General features: G+C 38.6%; 1 long non-coding RNA gene across 4 annotated transcripts in view; it reads left to right on the top strand.

The window, feature by feature from the left end:
• LOC142932021 (uncharacterized) overlaps window positions 1-14,668 on the top strand; it is a 32,519-nt gene extending 17,851 nt beyond the window's left edge. For 2 of the 4 annotated variants that reach the window (XR_012947447.1, XR_012947445.1), the window contains exons 2-5: window positions 9,270-10,600; window positions 10,988-13,753; window positions 13,871-13,930; window positions 14,081-14,668. This is a non-coding gene — a long non-coding RNA (uncharacterized LOC142932021). Of the gene's footprint in view, window positions 1-5,986; window positions 8,227-9,269; window positions 10,601-10,987; window positions 13,754-13,870; window positions 13,931-14,080 lie in introns of those variants that run through there. The other 2 variants (XR_012947446.1, XR_012947448.1) reach the window with 2 other exon arrangements.
• The last annotated feature ends 2,166 nt before the right edge of the window (window positions 14,669-16,834 follow it).

Genomic DNA, 16,834 nt, shown 5'->3' with positions numbered 1-16,834 from the left:
TTCAAAAAGCGTACGGAAGAAATATAATTATTACTAGAAAATGCATTTCCTGCTGAAAATGCGTTGGAATGCTGAAAGCTGAAATGAATCTCAAAAACATTGCTGAAAATAGATATCCAATTTTTAAAAAAATTGCAAAAAGCTTAATAATTCAAAAAGTTGAAAGATTATAAATATGAAGTCATATGTAGCTGAAAGTATGAAGAAGGCTTTGAAAGTTGAAGAAGTTAACAGGATTTTAAGATTTTCTCCATAGAGATCCCATTCAAAAGAAAATTGCAAATAGCTTAATATTTCAAAGAATTTAAAGATTACAAATATGAAAATTCTGTGGCTTAAAAAATGTCAACAGTAGTGATATTTGTAGTAGTACTAGAAGTTGTAGTTGTAGTAGAAGTATTATTAGTAGTAGAAGTATTACTGGCATTAGAATAAGTACTAGTTAACGTTTAAATACAGTTAATCCATAGGGCTTTTATTTTGAAAGGGTGGGGCTGGGTGGGGGAGAGAGGAGGAGGAGACAGAATCAGAAAGTATGAAACACATACAGAGGTTATTAAATGTCAGGCTTCATCACAAGCATTTCAGTTAGAATTCACAATGTGGGGCTTTTATTTTAAAATGGAGTGGGGGGAGGGGAGTCCTGTAAAAAGCTGTCAGACCTGAATGACTGTATGAGAGACACACAGAGAGAGAGAGACATACAGAGATAGAGGGAGAGAGACATACACAGAGAGAGAGAGAGAGGAGTGTGTGTGTCTGTGAGTCTGTGTGTTTATCAACATCACTAATGAGCTTAATCAGAAACACCTGTGTCCTTGCCGCCTTTTCATGGAGATTAAACAGGGAAACACCTCTCAAACAAATCCTCAAAACTCCCATAACCGTAGCTCCTATTGCTCTGATATTAATAAATGAGAGGAAGGATGAGTTGAAGAACAGATCCTGTAAAAATTGTGTCTGTAGTGTAAAAAATGTGGCTGAACTGGCGATTTAGAAATGGGGTACCGTGTTCTGTGGAAGATGTTTTTGAAGCAAAATTTAACATTGGTCTCTATGGAGCAGAAAGTTGGTTTTCCTCTCAATTACAGGCTTCTGTGTCAAATGTGTAAATCTGTGGGATTCCACAGTCATTTGTCTACGACAAGGACACGATTAGCTACTTCTACATCCAGAAATTATGCATGAAGAGTGAAGATTGTGGACACAGTGGCAAAAGACAAATCTTTTTTTCACAAGAATCTCAAGCTGCTCTTCACTCTAGCGGTGACATCACGCACTCTAAGCTGCGCAATACACACCCATTATAAAAGCAGAAAAGGGCTGAAAAAATCATAAAAGTTAAACTGCTGCAGTTCAAAAAGTATAAAAGATATCAAAAAGCTGAATAATGCAGCAATAGATCAGGGTTTTCTCAACATTTTAAAGTTTAAATGGTGTCTGTAGCTGAAAGTATGAGGAAGTAGAAGGATTTGAAAGTTGAAGAGGATTTGAACATTTTCTCCATAGAAACCCATTCAAAAAAAAAATTGCAAAAAGCTTAATAATTCATAAAGTTTAAAGGTTAGAAATATGAAAAGTCATAGCACCCCTCTGCTGAAAGAGCTGAACATTTTGATAGTTGAACGGTTTCTGTGGCTTAAAAAATGTCAGCAGTAGTGATATTTGTAGTATTAGTAGTACTAGAAGTTGTAGTTGAAGTAGAAGTATTATTAGTAGTAGAAGTATTAGTAGCATTATAATAAGTAGTAGCAGTAGTGATATTTGTAATAGTAGTCGTAGAAGTTGTAGTTGTAGTAGAAGTATCATTAGTAGTATTAGTATTTAGAAGAAGTAGTCGAAGTAGTAGTAGTAATAGCTGTAGTAGTGGTCGTAGTATATAATATAACAGTAGTAGTAGTAGTAATAGTAATGGCAGTATTTGAAAAAGTCTAATTTTGAGCTTAATGTTTACATACAGTTAATCCATGGGGCTTTTATTTTGAAAGGGTGGGGCTGGGTGGGGGGGAGAGGAGACATAATCATAATGTTTGACACATAAACAGAGGTTATTAAATGACAGGCTTCATCACAAGCATTTCAGTTAGAATTCACAATGTGGGGCTTTTATTTTAAAATGGAGTGGGGGGAGGGGAGTCCTGTAAAAAGCTGTCAGACCTGAATGACTGTATGAGAGACACACAGAGAGAGAGAGACATACAGAGATAGAGGGAGAGAGACATACACAGAGAGAGAGAGAGAGGAGTGTGTGTGTCTGTGAGTCTGTGTGTTTATCAACATCACTAATGAGCTTAATCAGAAACACCTGTGTCCTTGCCGCCTTTTCATGGAGATTAAACAGGGAAACACCTCTCAAACAAATCCTCAAAACTCCCATAACCGTAGCTCCTATTGCTCTGATATTAATAAATGAGAGGAAGGATGAGTTGAAGAACAGATCCTGTAAAAATTGTGTCTGTAGTGTAAAAAATGTGGCTGAACTGGCGATTTAGAAATGGGGTACCGTGTTCTGTGGAAGATGTTTTTGAAGCAAAATTTAACATTGGTCTCTATGGAGCAGAAAGTTGGTTTTCCTCTCAATTACAGGCTTCTGTGTCAAATGTGTAAATCTGTGGGATTCCACAGTCATTTGTCTACGACAAGGACACGATTAGCTACTTCTACATCCAGAAATTATGCATGAAGAGTGAAGATTGTGGACACAGTGGCAAAAGACAAATCTTTTTTTCACAAGAATCTCAAGCTGCTCTTCACTCTAGCGGTGACATCACGCACTCTAAGCTGCGCAATACACACCCATTATAAAAGCAGAAAAGGGCTGAAAAAATCATAAAAGTTAAACTGCTGCAGTTCAAAAAGTATAAAAGATATCAAAAAGCTGAATAATGCAGCAATAGATCAGGGTTTTCTCAACATTTTAAAGTTTAAATGGTGTCTGTAGCTGAAAGTATGAGGAAGTAGAAGGATTTGAAAGTTGAAGAGGATTTGAACATTTTCTCCATAGAAACCCATTCAAAAAAAAAATTGCAAAAAGCTTAATAATTCATAAAGTTTAAAGGTTAGAAATATGAAAAGTCATAGCACCCCTCTGCTGAAAGAGCTGAACATTTTGATAGTTGAACGGTTTCTGTGGCTTAAAAAATGTCAGCAGTAGTGATATTTGTAGTATTAGTAGTACTAGAAGTTGTAGTTGAAGTAGAAGTATTATTAGTAGTAGAAGTATTAGTAGCATTATAATAAGTAGTAGCAGTAGTGATATTTGTAATAGTAGTCGTAGAAGTTGTAGTTGTAGTAGAAGTATCATTAGTAGTATTAGTATTTAGAAGAAGTAGTCGAAGTAGTAGTAGTAATAGCTGTAGTAGTGGTCGTAGTATATAATATAACAGTAGTAGTAGTAGTAATAGTAATGGCAGTATTTGAAAAAGTCTAATTTTGAGCTTAATGTTTACATACAGTTAATCCATGGGGCTTTTATTTTGAAAGGGTGGGGCTGGGTGGGGGGGAGAGGAGACATAATCATAATGTTTGACACATAAACAGAGGTTATTAAATGACAGGCTTCATCACAAGCATTTCAGTTAGAATTCACAATGTGGGGCTTTTATTTTAAAATGGAGTGGGGGGAGGGGAGTCCTGTAAAAAGCTGTCAGACCTGAATGACTGTATGAGAGACACACAGAGAGAGAGAGACATACAGAGATAGAGGGAGAGAGACATACACAGAGAGAGAGAGAGAGGAGTGTGTGTGTCTGTGAGTCTGTGTGTTTATCAACATCACTAATGAGCTTAATCAGAAACACCTGTGTCCTTGCCGCCTTTTCATGGAGATTAAACAGGGAAACACCTCTCAAACAAATCCTCAAAACTCCCATAACCGTAGCTCCTATTGCTCTGATATTAATAAATGAGAGGAAGGATGAGTTGAAGAACAGATCCTGTAAAAATTGTGTCTGTAGTGTAAAAAATGTGGCTGAACTGGCGATTTAGAAATGGGGTACCGTGTTCTGTGGAAGATGTTTTTGAAGCAAAATTTAACATTGGTCTCTATGGAGCAGAAAGTTGGTTTTCCTCTCAATTACAGGCTTCTGTGTCAAATGTGTAAATCTGTGGGATTCCACAGTCATTTGTCTACGACAAGGACACGATTAGCTACTTCTACATCCAGAAATTATGCATGAAGAGTGAAGATTGTGGACACAGTGGCAAAAGACAAATCTTTTTTTCACAAGAATCTCAAGCTGCTCTTCACTCTAGCGGTGACATCACGCACTCTAAGCTGCGCAATACACACCCATTATAAAAGCAGAAAAGGGCTGAAAAAATCATAAAAGTTAAACTGCTGCAGTTCAAAAAGTATAAAAGATATCAAAAAGCTGAATAATGCAGCAATAGATCAGGGTTTTCTCAACATTTTAAAGTTTAAATGGTGTCTGTAGCTGAAAGTATGAGGAAGTAGAAGGATTTGAAAGTTGAAGAGGATTTGAACATTTTCTCCATAGAAACCCATTCAAAAAAAAAATTGCAAAAAGCTTAATAATTCATAAAGTTTAAAGGTTAGAAATATGAAAAGTCATAGCACCCCTCTGCTGAAAGAGCTGAACATTTTGATAGTTGAACGGTTTCTGTGGCTTAAAAAATGTCAGCAGTAGTGATATTTGTAGTATTAGTAGTACTAGAAGTTGTAGTTGAAGTAGAAGTATTATTAGTAGTAGAAGTATTAGTAGCATTATAATAAGTAGTAGCAGTAGTGATATTTGTAATAGTAGTCGTAGAAGTTGTAGTTGTAGTAGAAGTATCATTAGTAGTATTAGTATTTAGAAGAAGTAGTCGAAGTAGTAGTAGTAATAGCTGTAGTAGTGGTCGTAGTATATAATATAACAGTAGTAGTAGTAGTAATAGTAATGGCAGTATTTGAAAAAGTCTAATTTTGAGCTTAATGTTTACATACAGTTAATCCATGGGGCTTTTATTTTGAAAGGGTGGGGCTGGGTGGGGGGGAGAGGAGACATAATCATAATGTTTGACACATAAACAGAGGTTATTAAATGACAGGCTTCATCACAAGCATTTCAGTTATATTTCACTCTGTGGGGCTTTTATTTTGAAATGGGGTGTGGGGGGGAGAAGGGGAGAGGAGATGGACTCATATTGTTAGATTAACACAAACAGGTTATTAAATGACAGGCTTCATCACAAGCATTTCAGTTAGAATTCATTCTGTGGGGCTTTTATTTTGAAATGGGGTGTGGGGGGGGGGGGGAGAGAAGGGGAGAGGAGATGGACTCATAATGTTAGATAAACATAAACAGGTTATTAAATGTCAGGCTTCATCATAAGCATTTCAGTTAGAATTCATTCTGTGGGGCTTTTATTTTAAAATGGGGTGTGTGTGTGGGGGGGGGGATCCTCTAAAGATCTCTAAGAACCTGAATGACTGTATGAGAGAGAGACACAGAGAGAGAGAGACAGAGAGAGAGAGAGATAGAGGAGTGCGTGTGTGTCTGTGAGTCTGTGTGTTTATCAACATCACTAATGAGCTTAATCAGAAACACCTGTGTCCTTGCAGCCTTTTCATGGCGATTAAACAGGGAAACACCTCTCAAACAAATCCTCAAAACTCCCATAACCGTAGCTCCTATTGCTCCGATATTAATAAATGAGAGGAAGGATGAGTTGAAGAACAGATCCTGTAAAAATTGTGTCTGTAGTGTAACAAATGTGGCTGAACTGGCGATTTAGAAATGGGGTACCGTGTTCTGTGGAAGATGTTTTTGAAGCAAAATTTAACATTGGTCTCTATGGAGCAGAAAGTTGGTTTTCCTCTCAATTACAGGCTTCTGTGTCAAATGTGTAAATCTGTGGGATTCCACAGTCATTTGTCTACGACAAGGACAAGATTAGCTACTTCTACATCCAGAAATGATGCATGAAGAGTGAAGATTGTGGACACAGTGGCAAAAGACAAATGTTTTTTTCACAAGAATCTCAAGCTGCTCTTCACTCTAGCGGTGACATCACGCACTCTAAGCTGCGCAATACACACCCATTATAAAGTCAGAAAAGGAGTGAAAAAATCATAAAAGTTAAAATGGGACAGTTCAAAAAGTATAAAAGACATCAAAAAGCTGAATAATGCGGCAATAGATCAGGGTTTTCTCAACATTTTAAAGTTAAAATGGTGTCTGTAGCTGAAAGTATGAGGAAGTAGAAGGATTTGAAAGTTGAAGAGGATTTGAACATTTTCTCCATAGGAACCCATTCAAAAAAAAAATTGCAAAAAGCTTAATAATTCATAAAGTTTAAAGGTTAGAAATATGAAAAGTCATAGCACACGTGTCCTTAATGAGCTGAACATTTTGATATTTGAACGGTTTCTGTAGCTTAAAAAATGTGGAAGGAGATAAGTAGCAAAAAACGTACGGAAGAAATAGAAGTTGAGTGAAGTTGAATAAAGAGAAACAGGATAACAATAGTTGGAATGCTTAACAGCATTCCAACAATAAAGAAACAGGATAACAATAGTTGGAATGCTTAACAGCATTCCAACAATTATAAGAAGAAGTATAAAGATTTGAAGAACAATAGTTGGAATGCTTAACAGCATTCCAACAATTAGAAAAAAGGGATTCATTCAGTGTTTTGGTGAGACGATTTCTGCGGAACTGTTTCAAATAGATTGAAGCAGAATATTTTGTCGGATAAAAACAAAGTTCAGTCGGAAACAATTCTACCCAGCTACCACTGGAACGTAATTCTACAAATAGTACATGGTTAACACTTCTAAATATGTTAACTGGTACCAACGTTATCTTAACTTCACCTGTCGTTATCTGTAGAAATACCGGAATGAAATAGACATACAAAAAAAAAATGGTGCGCAGCATTCGCATGTTGATTTACAATTTTAATCTAAACGTTATGAATGCTTTGAACTATTCGGTAAAGCCCTACAAAATTTCCATCCAAATCTGATAGGTCAAAGAAATGAATTTCGGCCCATAATCTGCCTCCTTTTAAAGATGTTTGCCTGCACAACATTGTGGATAATGTGGTAGTTGATTTTCTTTGAAAAGACTGGTCACAGATGAGGTTGGAGTCAAAGATCAACTTTTCAGAATTCTTTATTGGACATGAATCATGGGAGGAAAAACACAGCTTGCTAGACTGTAGGATTTCTTCCACTTCACTAGAAAGTTGGACAGTTCTTATACCCCTCCGTCTACACAAAGGTGGGGGAAAGACACATACATTATTGTCTGGCTCCCCATCCATACATTGGACGTTAACTAATCTAAACCATATGTTTGAACCTAAAGGTCAGATAGAGAAATGGGGAACCCTGGCATCCCAGACCTAAGTCTCAATATTTATCAGGGCTGACCCCTGGGTCAACCAAACACATCTGTTCAAATAGGGTGCGTCTGGTCACACAAAGCTCACATTACAACAAATTGAAAATATACATACAAGTTTCGTTGAGAATGCACATAAGCTGCTATAATACTACGTACAATGTTATCAATCCTAACATGTATATACAGAATATAAAATATCTCTACAATAACAATGGGGTTTACTGGTATTGGAGGTGCAGCAGAGAGGTTATTCTTTTTGCTGTGGACATAATGTTAGGAACAGCAGAGCAGTGGAGTAGGTCCTTACTCCAGAACATGTAGACAACTTCTGTATCTTCCCTAGAACCTAGACATTTAGCCAGTGATGGCAACCAGTTAAGTTTATGTTTTCATACGATTGATTGTTAATTATTGCAGTTAAATGATAAATGGATTTGTACTTGTAAAGCACCTTTCTAGTCTTCCTACCACTCAAACCCTTTTACACTACATGTCGTCATTCACCCATTCACACCCATTGATACACTGATGGCAGGGCTACCATGCAAGGTGCCACCTGCCCATCAGGACAAACTAAACATAACTTCACTTGGTAGTTAACTTTCTCAAATGAAAAAGCTGCGTACCCCAATCTCTTTTCTGCTTTTTTGTACAGATAGCCATTTGTGTTTAATATTGCAAGAATCGATTCTGTATTGAATTATAAAACCGATTCAAAATGTAATGATGAGGTAATTTGTTTGTCCCGTTTCTGATCGTCTGACCACTTCCTTATTGCCTGTTTTCATTGTAGTTATCCCCAAGCAACCATTAGCTCTCGTCCTGCACGGGAACTTCACAACTGATAACCTGGAGCTACCCATAAGTAGAGGTGTGAATCTTAACGGGCCTCACGAATTTGCGGTCAATGATTGCATGCACAACAATACTCTATGTATCCCATCTTCAATTTTCTATAGTACTGCACGTGGATACTTTTTCATCAGTTAACACAAGTAGTTGGAAAGCACTCAGATTAATCTGACAACAATTTCACAACTGCTTGATCATGGTGTTAGTCCTGCCCATGATTCGTTAATCGTTGGTCCCCCGCTGCGCCTATTCGTTGATTACTTTTTAATCGAGTAAACCGCTGTTTCATGTCACAAAGCCAGTGGAACTCAATAGAGTGGGTGGATTCAAAGGTCTGGATCCAGGCAAGGTCTTTATAGCCTTTCGTTGAAACACAGCTAATATCGGTAACAAGAGCGATAAGATAGTGGACTGCAGAGTATTTAAATGCCTAAACCCCAACCTTAGTGAACTACAGTTGTATGTGATTGTGAATGTTGTCTTTCTCTATATTAGCCCTGTTATTGACTGGAGACCTCTCCAGGATGTGTCCGTCCTCTTGCCCAATGTCAGCTGGGATAGGTTCCAGGCCCCCACGATCCTGCAAAGGATAAGCAGTTGCATATTACAGAGGTTACAAATAATAGATGGATGGATGGATTTACATGGGATGGGACTCTCACATGGGCCCCACCAGCAGTAGGAGGTGGACAGAATGGAGTAAAGGGAGTACACAAGACTGGCACCAGATTAGTTCCCACATTGCCGACCACCTCTCCAGAGCTGGGTTTTCTCCTCGGGACGAGGTTGATGCTGGACTGCTCTTTCTGCACCGTGCTGTTAAAATAAACCTCTCACTGCTTGATTTGCTCCTGAATGCGAAGCCAGTGAGAGGGACTGTAAAGAATGTGGTTGAGAACGTACTGCTGGATACATCATTCAGAGATTTTTGTTATTCTTCAATAGAAAAAATATTGCAATGTAGCGTTTGGCTGTGTTGTTGGGTTCCCACAGTGGAAAAGGCCTATATTGTAGTGGTGTGACTCCAACCAATCACTAATTTTCCTTCTGTTTGTTTCCTAGATTTGAGAAGCAAACTGAAGTCATCACTTGAAAGATTGCTCTACATGCGATGCAATCTGGATGTCCACACAGCCTAGGAGGATTCTATTCTGCATTCCAACACAGGAGTAACGTTGGTGCTCAGTCATCACCTCAGGCCATCAATGTTACACCTGTACCGGTGGTTCACCCTGAGAATGAAATACAAAACAACATGGTAGCCTCTCAATATCCCGGGGAGCTTGGAGTGGCTCACGGCCCTGCTCTGTTGCAGAAAAGCTATGGACAATCACAACAAAATTCACAGGGACTCCACCACCAACAGGAGTCACTGGTAAGTACAGTAAGCACTGGATCCCAGCCCCCCATATGGACTAATACAACAACTAAGTTGTATTCATCAGCTGACTTTTATTCATCAGCACACATCTCTGCACAGCACGGCAGTAATTTTGGGACATCAGTTAATGGTTACTCTGTAAGACAATCTGTTGATAAAAGTGGACAACAAAGGGAATATTCTAAGGAGAATTTCAGTAGACATTTTCTGAAAGAGTCAGATTTGGACAAGAATACTGGACTGCAGCAAAGAAAACATTTTTCCAATGGTAGCAATTCTGCAGCACTTCAGGGAGACAGCCTTGAAGTAGCACAGACAATTCCTCAAAAGGTTCAGTGTTCCTCTGTGCAGAAAACTTCTCCATTGCTGTTTGACTTACTGACAGAAAACCCACCCGAATCCAAATCCTTTACCTCCACATCTTCTTTATCAGAGGAAACTAATGCCAACATGGTGCTCAATACTGTTACTCATGTTTCAGGCAGAAGACACCATAAAGGTCTGCAAGTTAAAGGTTCACTAGCTGCTCTAAACTGTGGACAGACTAGAAGACAACACCTACATCATTCAGGAGGAACTCCTTCCACTGCCCATCAGCAGCAGGTCTCCTTTCCTTCCCTCAGCCGTCAGCCATCCACAGACAAAGTCTTGTCAGTTGGAGAAACGGAACCGCCTACAACAGTCGAAATACATGCCTTTATTGCAGAAAAGCTTGCATATTTTCGTGACTGTTTAACTAAAAAAAACAGAAATGATAGACATGCCAATAAGGAGTTGGGCAGGGACTCCACACTGCAGTCAATGCAGTCCCATCTCCCCACAACCTCTGCCTCTAAAGAAGAAGATTTGGAGAGGCAGAGTCTCGACTGTGCTGCGAAAGAGTACTATGCTGCAGTTGGACAAGCACTTGAAGAGGACAGTTCAAAAAGCAGCAAAGCAAATGCTGAGTTAATGCCCCAGTTTAACGAGACGCGTGATTGTGCTACATCTGCTTCAGAGAAACATTCAACAGGTATACTAGACACTGCTGTAGAAAACTCAAAACATTCTCCTAAAAATGTATCCGTAGAAAAGAGTGCATTGGTAGTTTTTGATTTGTCAGTAAAAAAACATTTGGATATATCTATGCCTGCTAATAGCCATTGCAAACTTGTTTATTCGGATGACTGTGAAGATACATTTATCAGTAACAATGATGAAAGTTTCCGTAGTAAATGGTGCGATAAGTACTTAAAGAATGGCATGAGCACTGTTTATTATTCCCCAACTGCACTGAAGGAGCTCATTGCCAGTCTAGAGACTGTAGACAGCATTGCCGAGACGGATAACGTTTCTAAAGTCATACTGCAACAATATTGGAATGCGAATATAGATAACGTTAATCTCTTTGCATCCACAGAATATCCACAAATAATGCTGAAAGTTGCTGCCACTTGTACAAAGAATGAAGATGAGAGTCCATGGGTTATCACAGCAGTGCCTGGAGTGACCTGGGATGACATGAGGGAGAAGCAACCCACTTTAATGTTCAACCACAGCTTGTCGCAAGAAGAATACAAGTCTCATTTGTTATACAGCAACAAGAATTTGGATGACATAGACCAAGTGCCTGGTGCTTCATGGGCTCTCAACCACATGACAGAGAGGGAGAAAGAAGATACAGCCCTTAAAACTGTGGAGACAGTAGGATTGGACAGTGCGCAAGGTATGGCTGATGTCTCAGAGGATCCTCAAACTAAGTCAAGTTCAGTGGCATCTGGAAACAGAACATTTGGATTCTTATCACTCATTGAAAATCGAAATGCAAAAAAAAAGAAAAGTATTGAGGATCCACAACATTGCGGGGTTACCCGTAAGGAAGCAACTGCACATTCAGAGCTAAATTCTTCAGTTGGGGAAATTCTGATCCATAATGTACTATCAATTCCTACAAACCAAAGTGAATGGCAGAGCAGCCAAAAAATTCGTGACTGTGCAAGGGAGGACGCTGGTTCTGCGCATTCACAAAGTAATTTAAGCATAGTACCTGCAAACAAGTTACAAAAGCATGCTCCGCTATGTGAAAGCAAGGTTGAGGAAGCACATCCACCGTATGAAGACGTTTCAGACGATGACATGTCACAGCTGGCCACAGAACTACCAAACACAGAGCATGGGGAATTTAACAGTCCTGCTTGTCTACAGTATGACGATATAAGTGAAGCAGAAAGTCAGACTGAGTCTAAGGCTGTAAACCCCTCTGTTTCATGTAGTCCTTCCTCTGTTTTGAACAATGAAGTTGAGACTGATGATGAGATGGCTGATGACTATTTAGTCATACCTATAAGCATTTTCAACCTTAAATATGAACCAGAAGATGAAGACCAGGATAGCCCAGAAACGATTGTCTCAGAAGGTGGGGAAACAGGAGGCCAAGAAAGACAGTGTGGCACAAGTCCAACACACTGCCCATCTTCAAATCTTGCGCTAGCTACTGCTTTTCCCCCGGTGCTGGTGTTTGACACACAGGAGTGCTTTCTGCAAGCTGTGCAATGTGAAAATATGATTGAGGTGGAATTAGGCATTAGCCCCCTTGAACATGAAATGGACTCTGAGGGAGATGTACAGACACCTCAGAAGAGAAGAGTGTCTGTAGACGGCTGTGAAACTGTAGACAGCTGTGAAACTGAAGACAGTTGTGATTACTCATCTGCATCAGAACGCAACTTTTTGACAGTGTCCAGGGAGATGTTGAGTAAAAGCTCAGCACCTGTGCCCTTAGAGACAGATGATTCTACATCTGAAAAAGAGGGTGAGGGCAATAAGGCAAAAAATGTGCAAAAAGACCAAACGAGGGGCGTGGACAAGTTGCGCAGTATGCAAAAACAGCCGCTTCAAGCCGAAGCCCGCTGCGCTAAGCGTGTTAGGAGTTTAAAAAGGGAGGACGTAATAATCATAGACTCTGACACAGAGGATGAAGATGATCAAAAAAAGGCAAAAATAAAGAGGAACAGGTTACACTCTTCAGGCTCAGAGGACAGTGGCAATGACACACAGTTTAGAGAAGCAACGGAGGACGCGTGCTCTGACCTGTTTCACAGTGGACCGCCGATTGAAGTTACAGGTGTCTCTGAGCATGTACTACACAAGACCAACAGACAAACAACGTCAAAAAGAAGAGTAGATAAACATCATTCTAATGAAGTGGTTAAAAATGGCCATTTCAAGAAAATGAAGGCAGTTGCAGAAGGAATATTCTCATCAGGATCAGAGGACAGTAGTGATGATTTATTTTCTACAAATAGCAGACCAATTGAATCTGTGGACCGTCTTTGTAGAACTGCTAATGCAAAGCCTCCAAAAAAACAATTGTCATCTGGAGACTCGCCAGAGAAGCAGGCCCAGTCTGTGAGGAAGGTGGCAGACTCCCATTTGAATCTCAATCCTGTGATTCCTCGCTTTGTTGCGGAGTCTTCTGGAGCCAAAGGCCGCTTGAAACTTTTAAAAGAACCTGTAGTCCACACACAGGGTAAAGATGGAACTCTGTCTCCAGAGACCTCCACGGCATCCAGCAAAAAGGCAAAGTCCTGTGAAAAGAATAAAGCACATTTGAACAGAAATAAAAAAGTACAATTCCCCACACCCGAGCCTGCAAATAATAGAAACCAAGGAATAAAGAATAATGTTCGGGCAAACGTACAAAAACCTGCAATGGTGTCAAGACAGCTTTCCTTACCTATGCAGGAAGGCCCATCCACCTCCTTCAATAGCTTGTCAGCCACAGGTGGACAACTCAGACAAAGTGCCGTCTCCTCAAGAGGTTTGTCTCCGTCAGAAGCCTTCTCTAGTCTTCCATATGATCCCAGAGAACAATCAGTTCCACCCAAACTGCAGCGGTCTTACAGCAACCCCTCAACATTAAAACATCCTCCTACAAAAGGTCCAGCATCAACCATGCAATTAAATGCAACTGGCAACGCAAAGGTGCAAGTGAATAGCAATCATCCAATCAGGAGAGACGGTAACAATTTAAGACCAGGACCTAGTCACCATGACAGGGCTGGTGGTGTCAGGGCACCCAGAAAGAGCCACAACTCCCACAAGCCTGCAACAAGCCTGATGAAGAGAGCCACTAATGATGCCAAACAGTGGACGAAGGCCATAAACCGGGTTTCCCACAAAGAAAGTGTGTACTTTTGAAGTCTTTTAAAATGTGTTTTAATTGTCCTTAATAAATTCAGATAGTAGTCGTTATTTTAATCCATCTAACTAGAATGCATGTTAACCCTTATTCCTACTATAGGACACTCTGTGGGTGAAGGTTACAAGTGGTCAGAGAAGTCAACGGCAAAGCCAACAAAAGGTGACGCTTAACATTTTCTCTAACATGGTTTGCCCCATGCACGATGGACATTTTTTTTTACAGCCAATCAACGCACTATGCAATTTAATCTGGATTTCTCAGATACAGGTGTAATCCTGTTTTTCTGTTTCCTGCTGTTTGTCATCGTAGGTTCCAGCATGGATGAGAAGAAGGGTAGATCCCCTCCAAGACCTTATCTGTGAGAAAAGGGTGCCAGTGTCTACAAATCCGAGTCAAGTTTGTTTCGCTTCCAAAGGTGTGTGTGTGTGTGTGTGTGTGTGTGTGTGTGTGTGTGTGTGTGTGTGTGTGTGTGTGTGTGTGTGTGTGTGTGTGTGTGTGTGTGTGTGTGTGTGTGTGTGTGTGTGTGTGTGTGTGTGTGTGTGTGTGTGTGTGTGTGTGTGTGTGTGTGTGTGTGTGTGTGTGTGTGTGTGTGTGTGTGTGTGTGTGTGTGTGTGTGTGTGTGTGTGTGTGTGTGTGTGTGTGTGTGTGTGTGTTCTTTTTACCAGCTACCTTTAAAATGTATACACATTCAACTCTAACTTGTTAAATCTCTTTGCTCTGAATGCAGTTGAAACTTATCAGGTATTTTGATATTTTTTTTTATATCTCTCTATATATATTTTACCTTCTTTTTACTTTGAAAAGTCAGCTCTGATTGCAGTATTCATATAGACAATGTTGTATCACTTTTTAACTCGTCAATGTGAAAATGCATAAAAAGTCTTAAATCAAACCTTTGCTATTTGTCTTGTGTGCTCTTCCATTTCATGAGTAGAGAGACATTGGAATATATACTGTGCCTGTGTTAAACTATTTATTGTAACCTGACACATTCTATTGCAAGCCATATAAACATTGTTGAAGAATAAGCGTACGTGACCTCATATAATTTGTTATTTTGAACCCAGCATATTTGGTTTCATAAAAACATCTGAAAAGATAAACGGAACATTATGAGTCTCTGGGGAACATTAGTTAAAAGTCATGCCATGAAACATTGGGATGAAAGGCAGAACATTTCCCAGAACAGTGCATACAAATATGTGACCTGCCAAGAATGTCAACCTGACCCGAGGAGGAGGGCATGACATGGTGGGAGGACCAGATGTTTTTTTGTTTTTGGTTCAATCGAAGGGATTTGATTGGTGGAATGTTACGTAAGGTGCTAGAACTACTTATTGCTAGACTGGATAAATATTGCAGATTTCAATTCTTCCTTGTCAAAATTAACATTTTGATTATTCACAACAATGTTATTGTAGTGAGGGTCAGAGCAGACTCTGCTGAGAAGACTCAGGTATTTTGGGGTGACTGCCTTGACTCTGTGGTGGCATCAGCCATCTTTTATGGAGTGGTCTGCTGGGGCAGCACCATCTCGACAGCCGACAGGAAGAGACTTAACAAACTTGTCAAGGAGGCCAGCAGTGTGCTTGAGGTGTCCACTGGATACAGTCGAAGTGGTGGGAGAGAAGAGAATGGTGGTTAAGCTATCCTCCCTGATGGACACCCCATGCAGGACGCCCTGGCAGCTCCTACAGCCACTGGCTGGTTCACCCCCGGTGTATGGAGGCGAGTTACCATAGGTCCTTCCTTCCTGCCGCTGTCAGACCGCACAACCAGCTGTGCTCCCAGTAGACAGCACAAAAAATCTGCACATTATAAATACACTGCAATAAAAAAATATTCTGTCTGTATATATAATATTTTTAGTTATTGTGGATTTTTTACTTAGTTAATAATCGTTAGTTTTATTATATATATATATATATATATATATGTTCAATATATATATATTATATATATTGAACATATATATTGAACATATATAATATATATATATATTATATATATTATATATGTTCAATATATATATATATATATATAAATATATAAATATATAAATATATATAAATATATATATATATATAAATATATAAATATATAAATATATATATATATATATATATATTTATATATATATATATATATATATATATATATATATATATATATATATATATATATATATATATATATATTATATATATATATATATATATATATATATATATATATATATATATATATATATATATATATATATATATATATAGTACATACTTGTTTTGATCTTGTTTTTCTACTATGTCTCTTGTTTGCACTATACTGTATGCTGCTGTAATCCTGTAAATTTCCCCGCTGTGGGACTAATAAAGGATTATCTTATTTTATTTTCCATTGACAAATGATGTCATGTTTGCAATTCATGTGTTTTGGGCTTTCCATTTCAGATATCTAGAATCTAATTGTTGCTAGACCTAATTTTAATTTCAGATATCTATCTAATTGTATTTCTGAACACTGGAAATCTGTAACAGAATTCTTACTAGGATTAAAAATCCCATTTCAGACACGATAATTCAATTGTTGCTCGTCATAATTTTAACTTCAGATATCCACAATTCTACAAAAGAATAGGATTATGAATATAAACAATGCAGTTGCAGATATCCACAAATGTATTGTTGACATGTGTTCTGGATGTCCAGAGGTAATAATATGCCCATATAGCTCACTTCAGTATGACAGTGGGATTGTAGATATCTGAAATGGGAGTTTTTACTGCAATCTCCACAAGAATGTATTACAAAGCTAATATAAGAAATATTAAGCACAATGGGGAAAAGTAGGTTGTAACTAACAAAAATTCTTTGAGAAATGCATTTGTGTTAATTAGCAAGTGTAGTCATTGTCTGGCTTTTAAAAAAACAAATATGACTAAGACTGCATTTTTCTCATTTGTTGAAACTGATCAATTGGTGTATTTCAATGAGTCGATATCCAAGAAGACAGAACCTGTGTTGGCTGAAGGTTGAACAAATGTGTACTTTGAAAAGTCAGCTC

This window comes from Anarhichas minor, unplaced genomic scaffold, assembly GCF_050575085.1.
Source record: "Anarhichas minor isolate MPS153535 unplaced genomic scaffold, ASM5057508v1 ptg000055l, whole genome shotgun sequence".
NCBI classification, from domain to species: Eukaryota; Metazoa; Chordata; class Actinopteri; order Perciformes; family Anarhichadidae; genus Anarhichas; species Anarhichas minor.
This window is presented reverse-complemented; position numbering and strand designations above follow the sequence as displayed.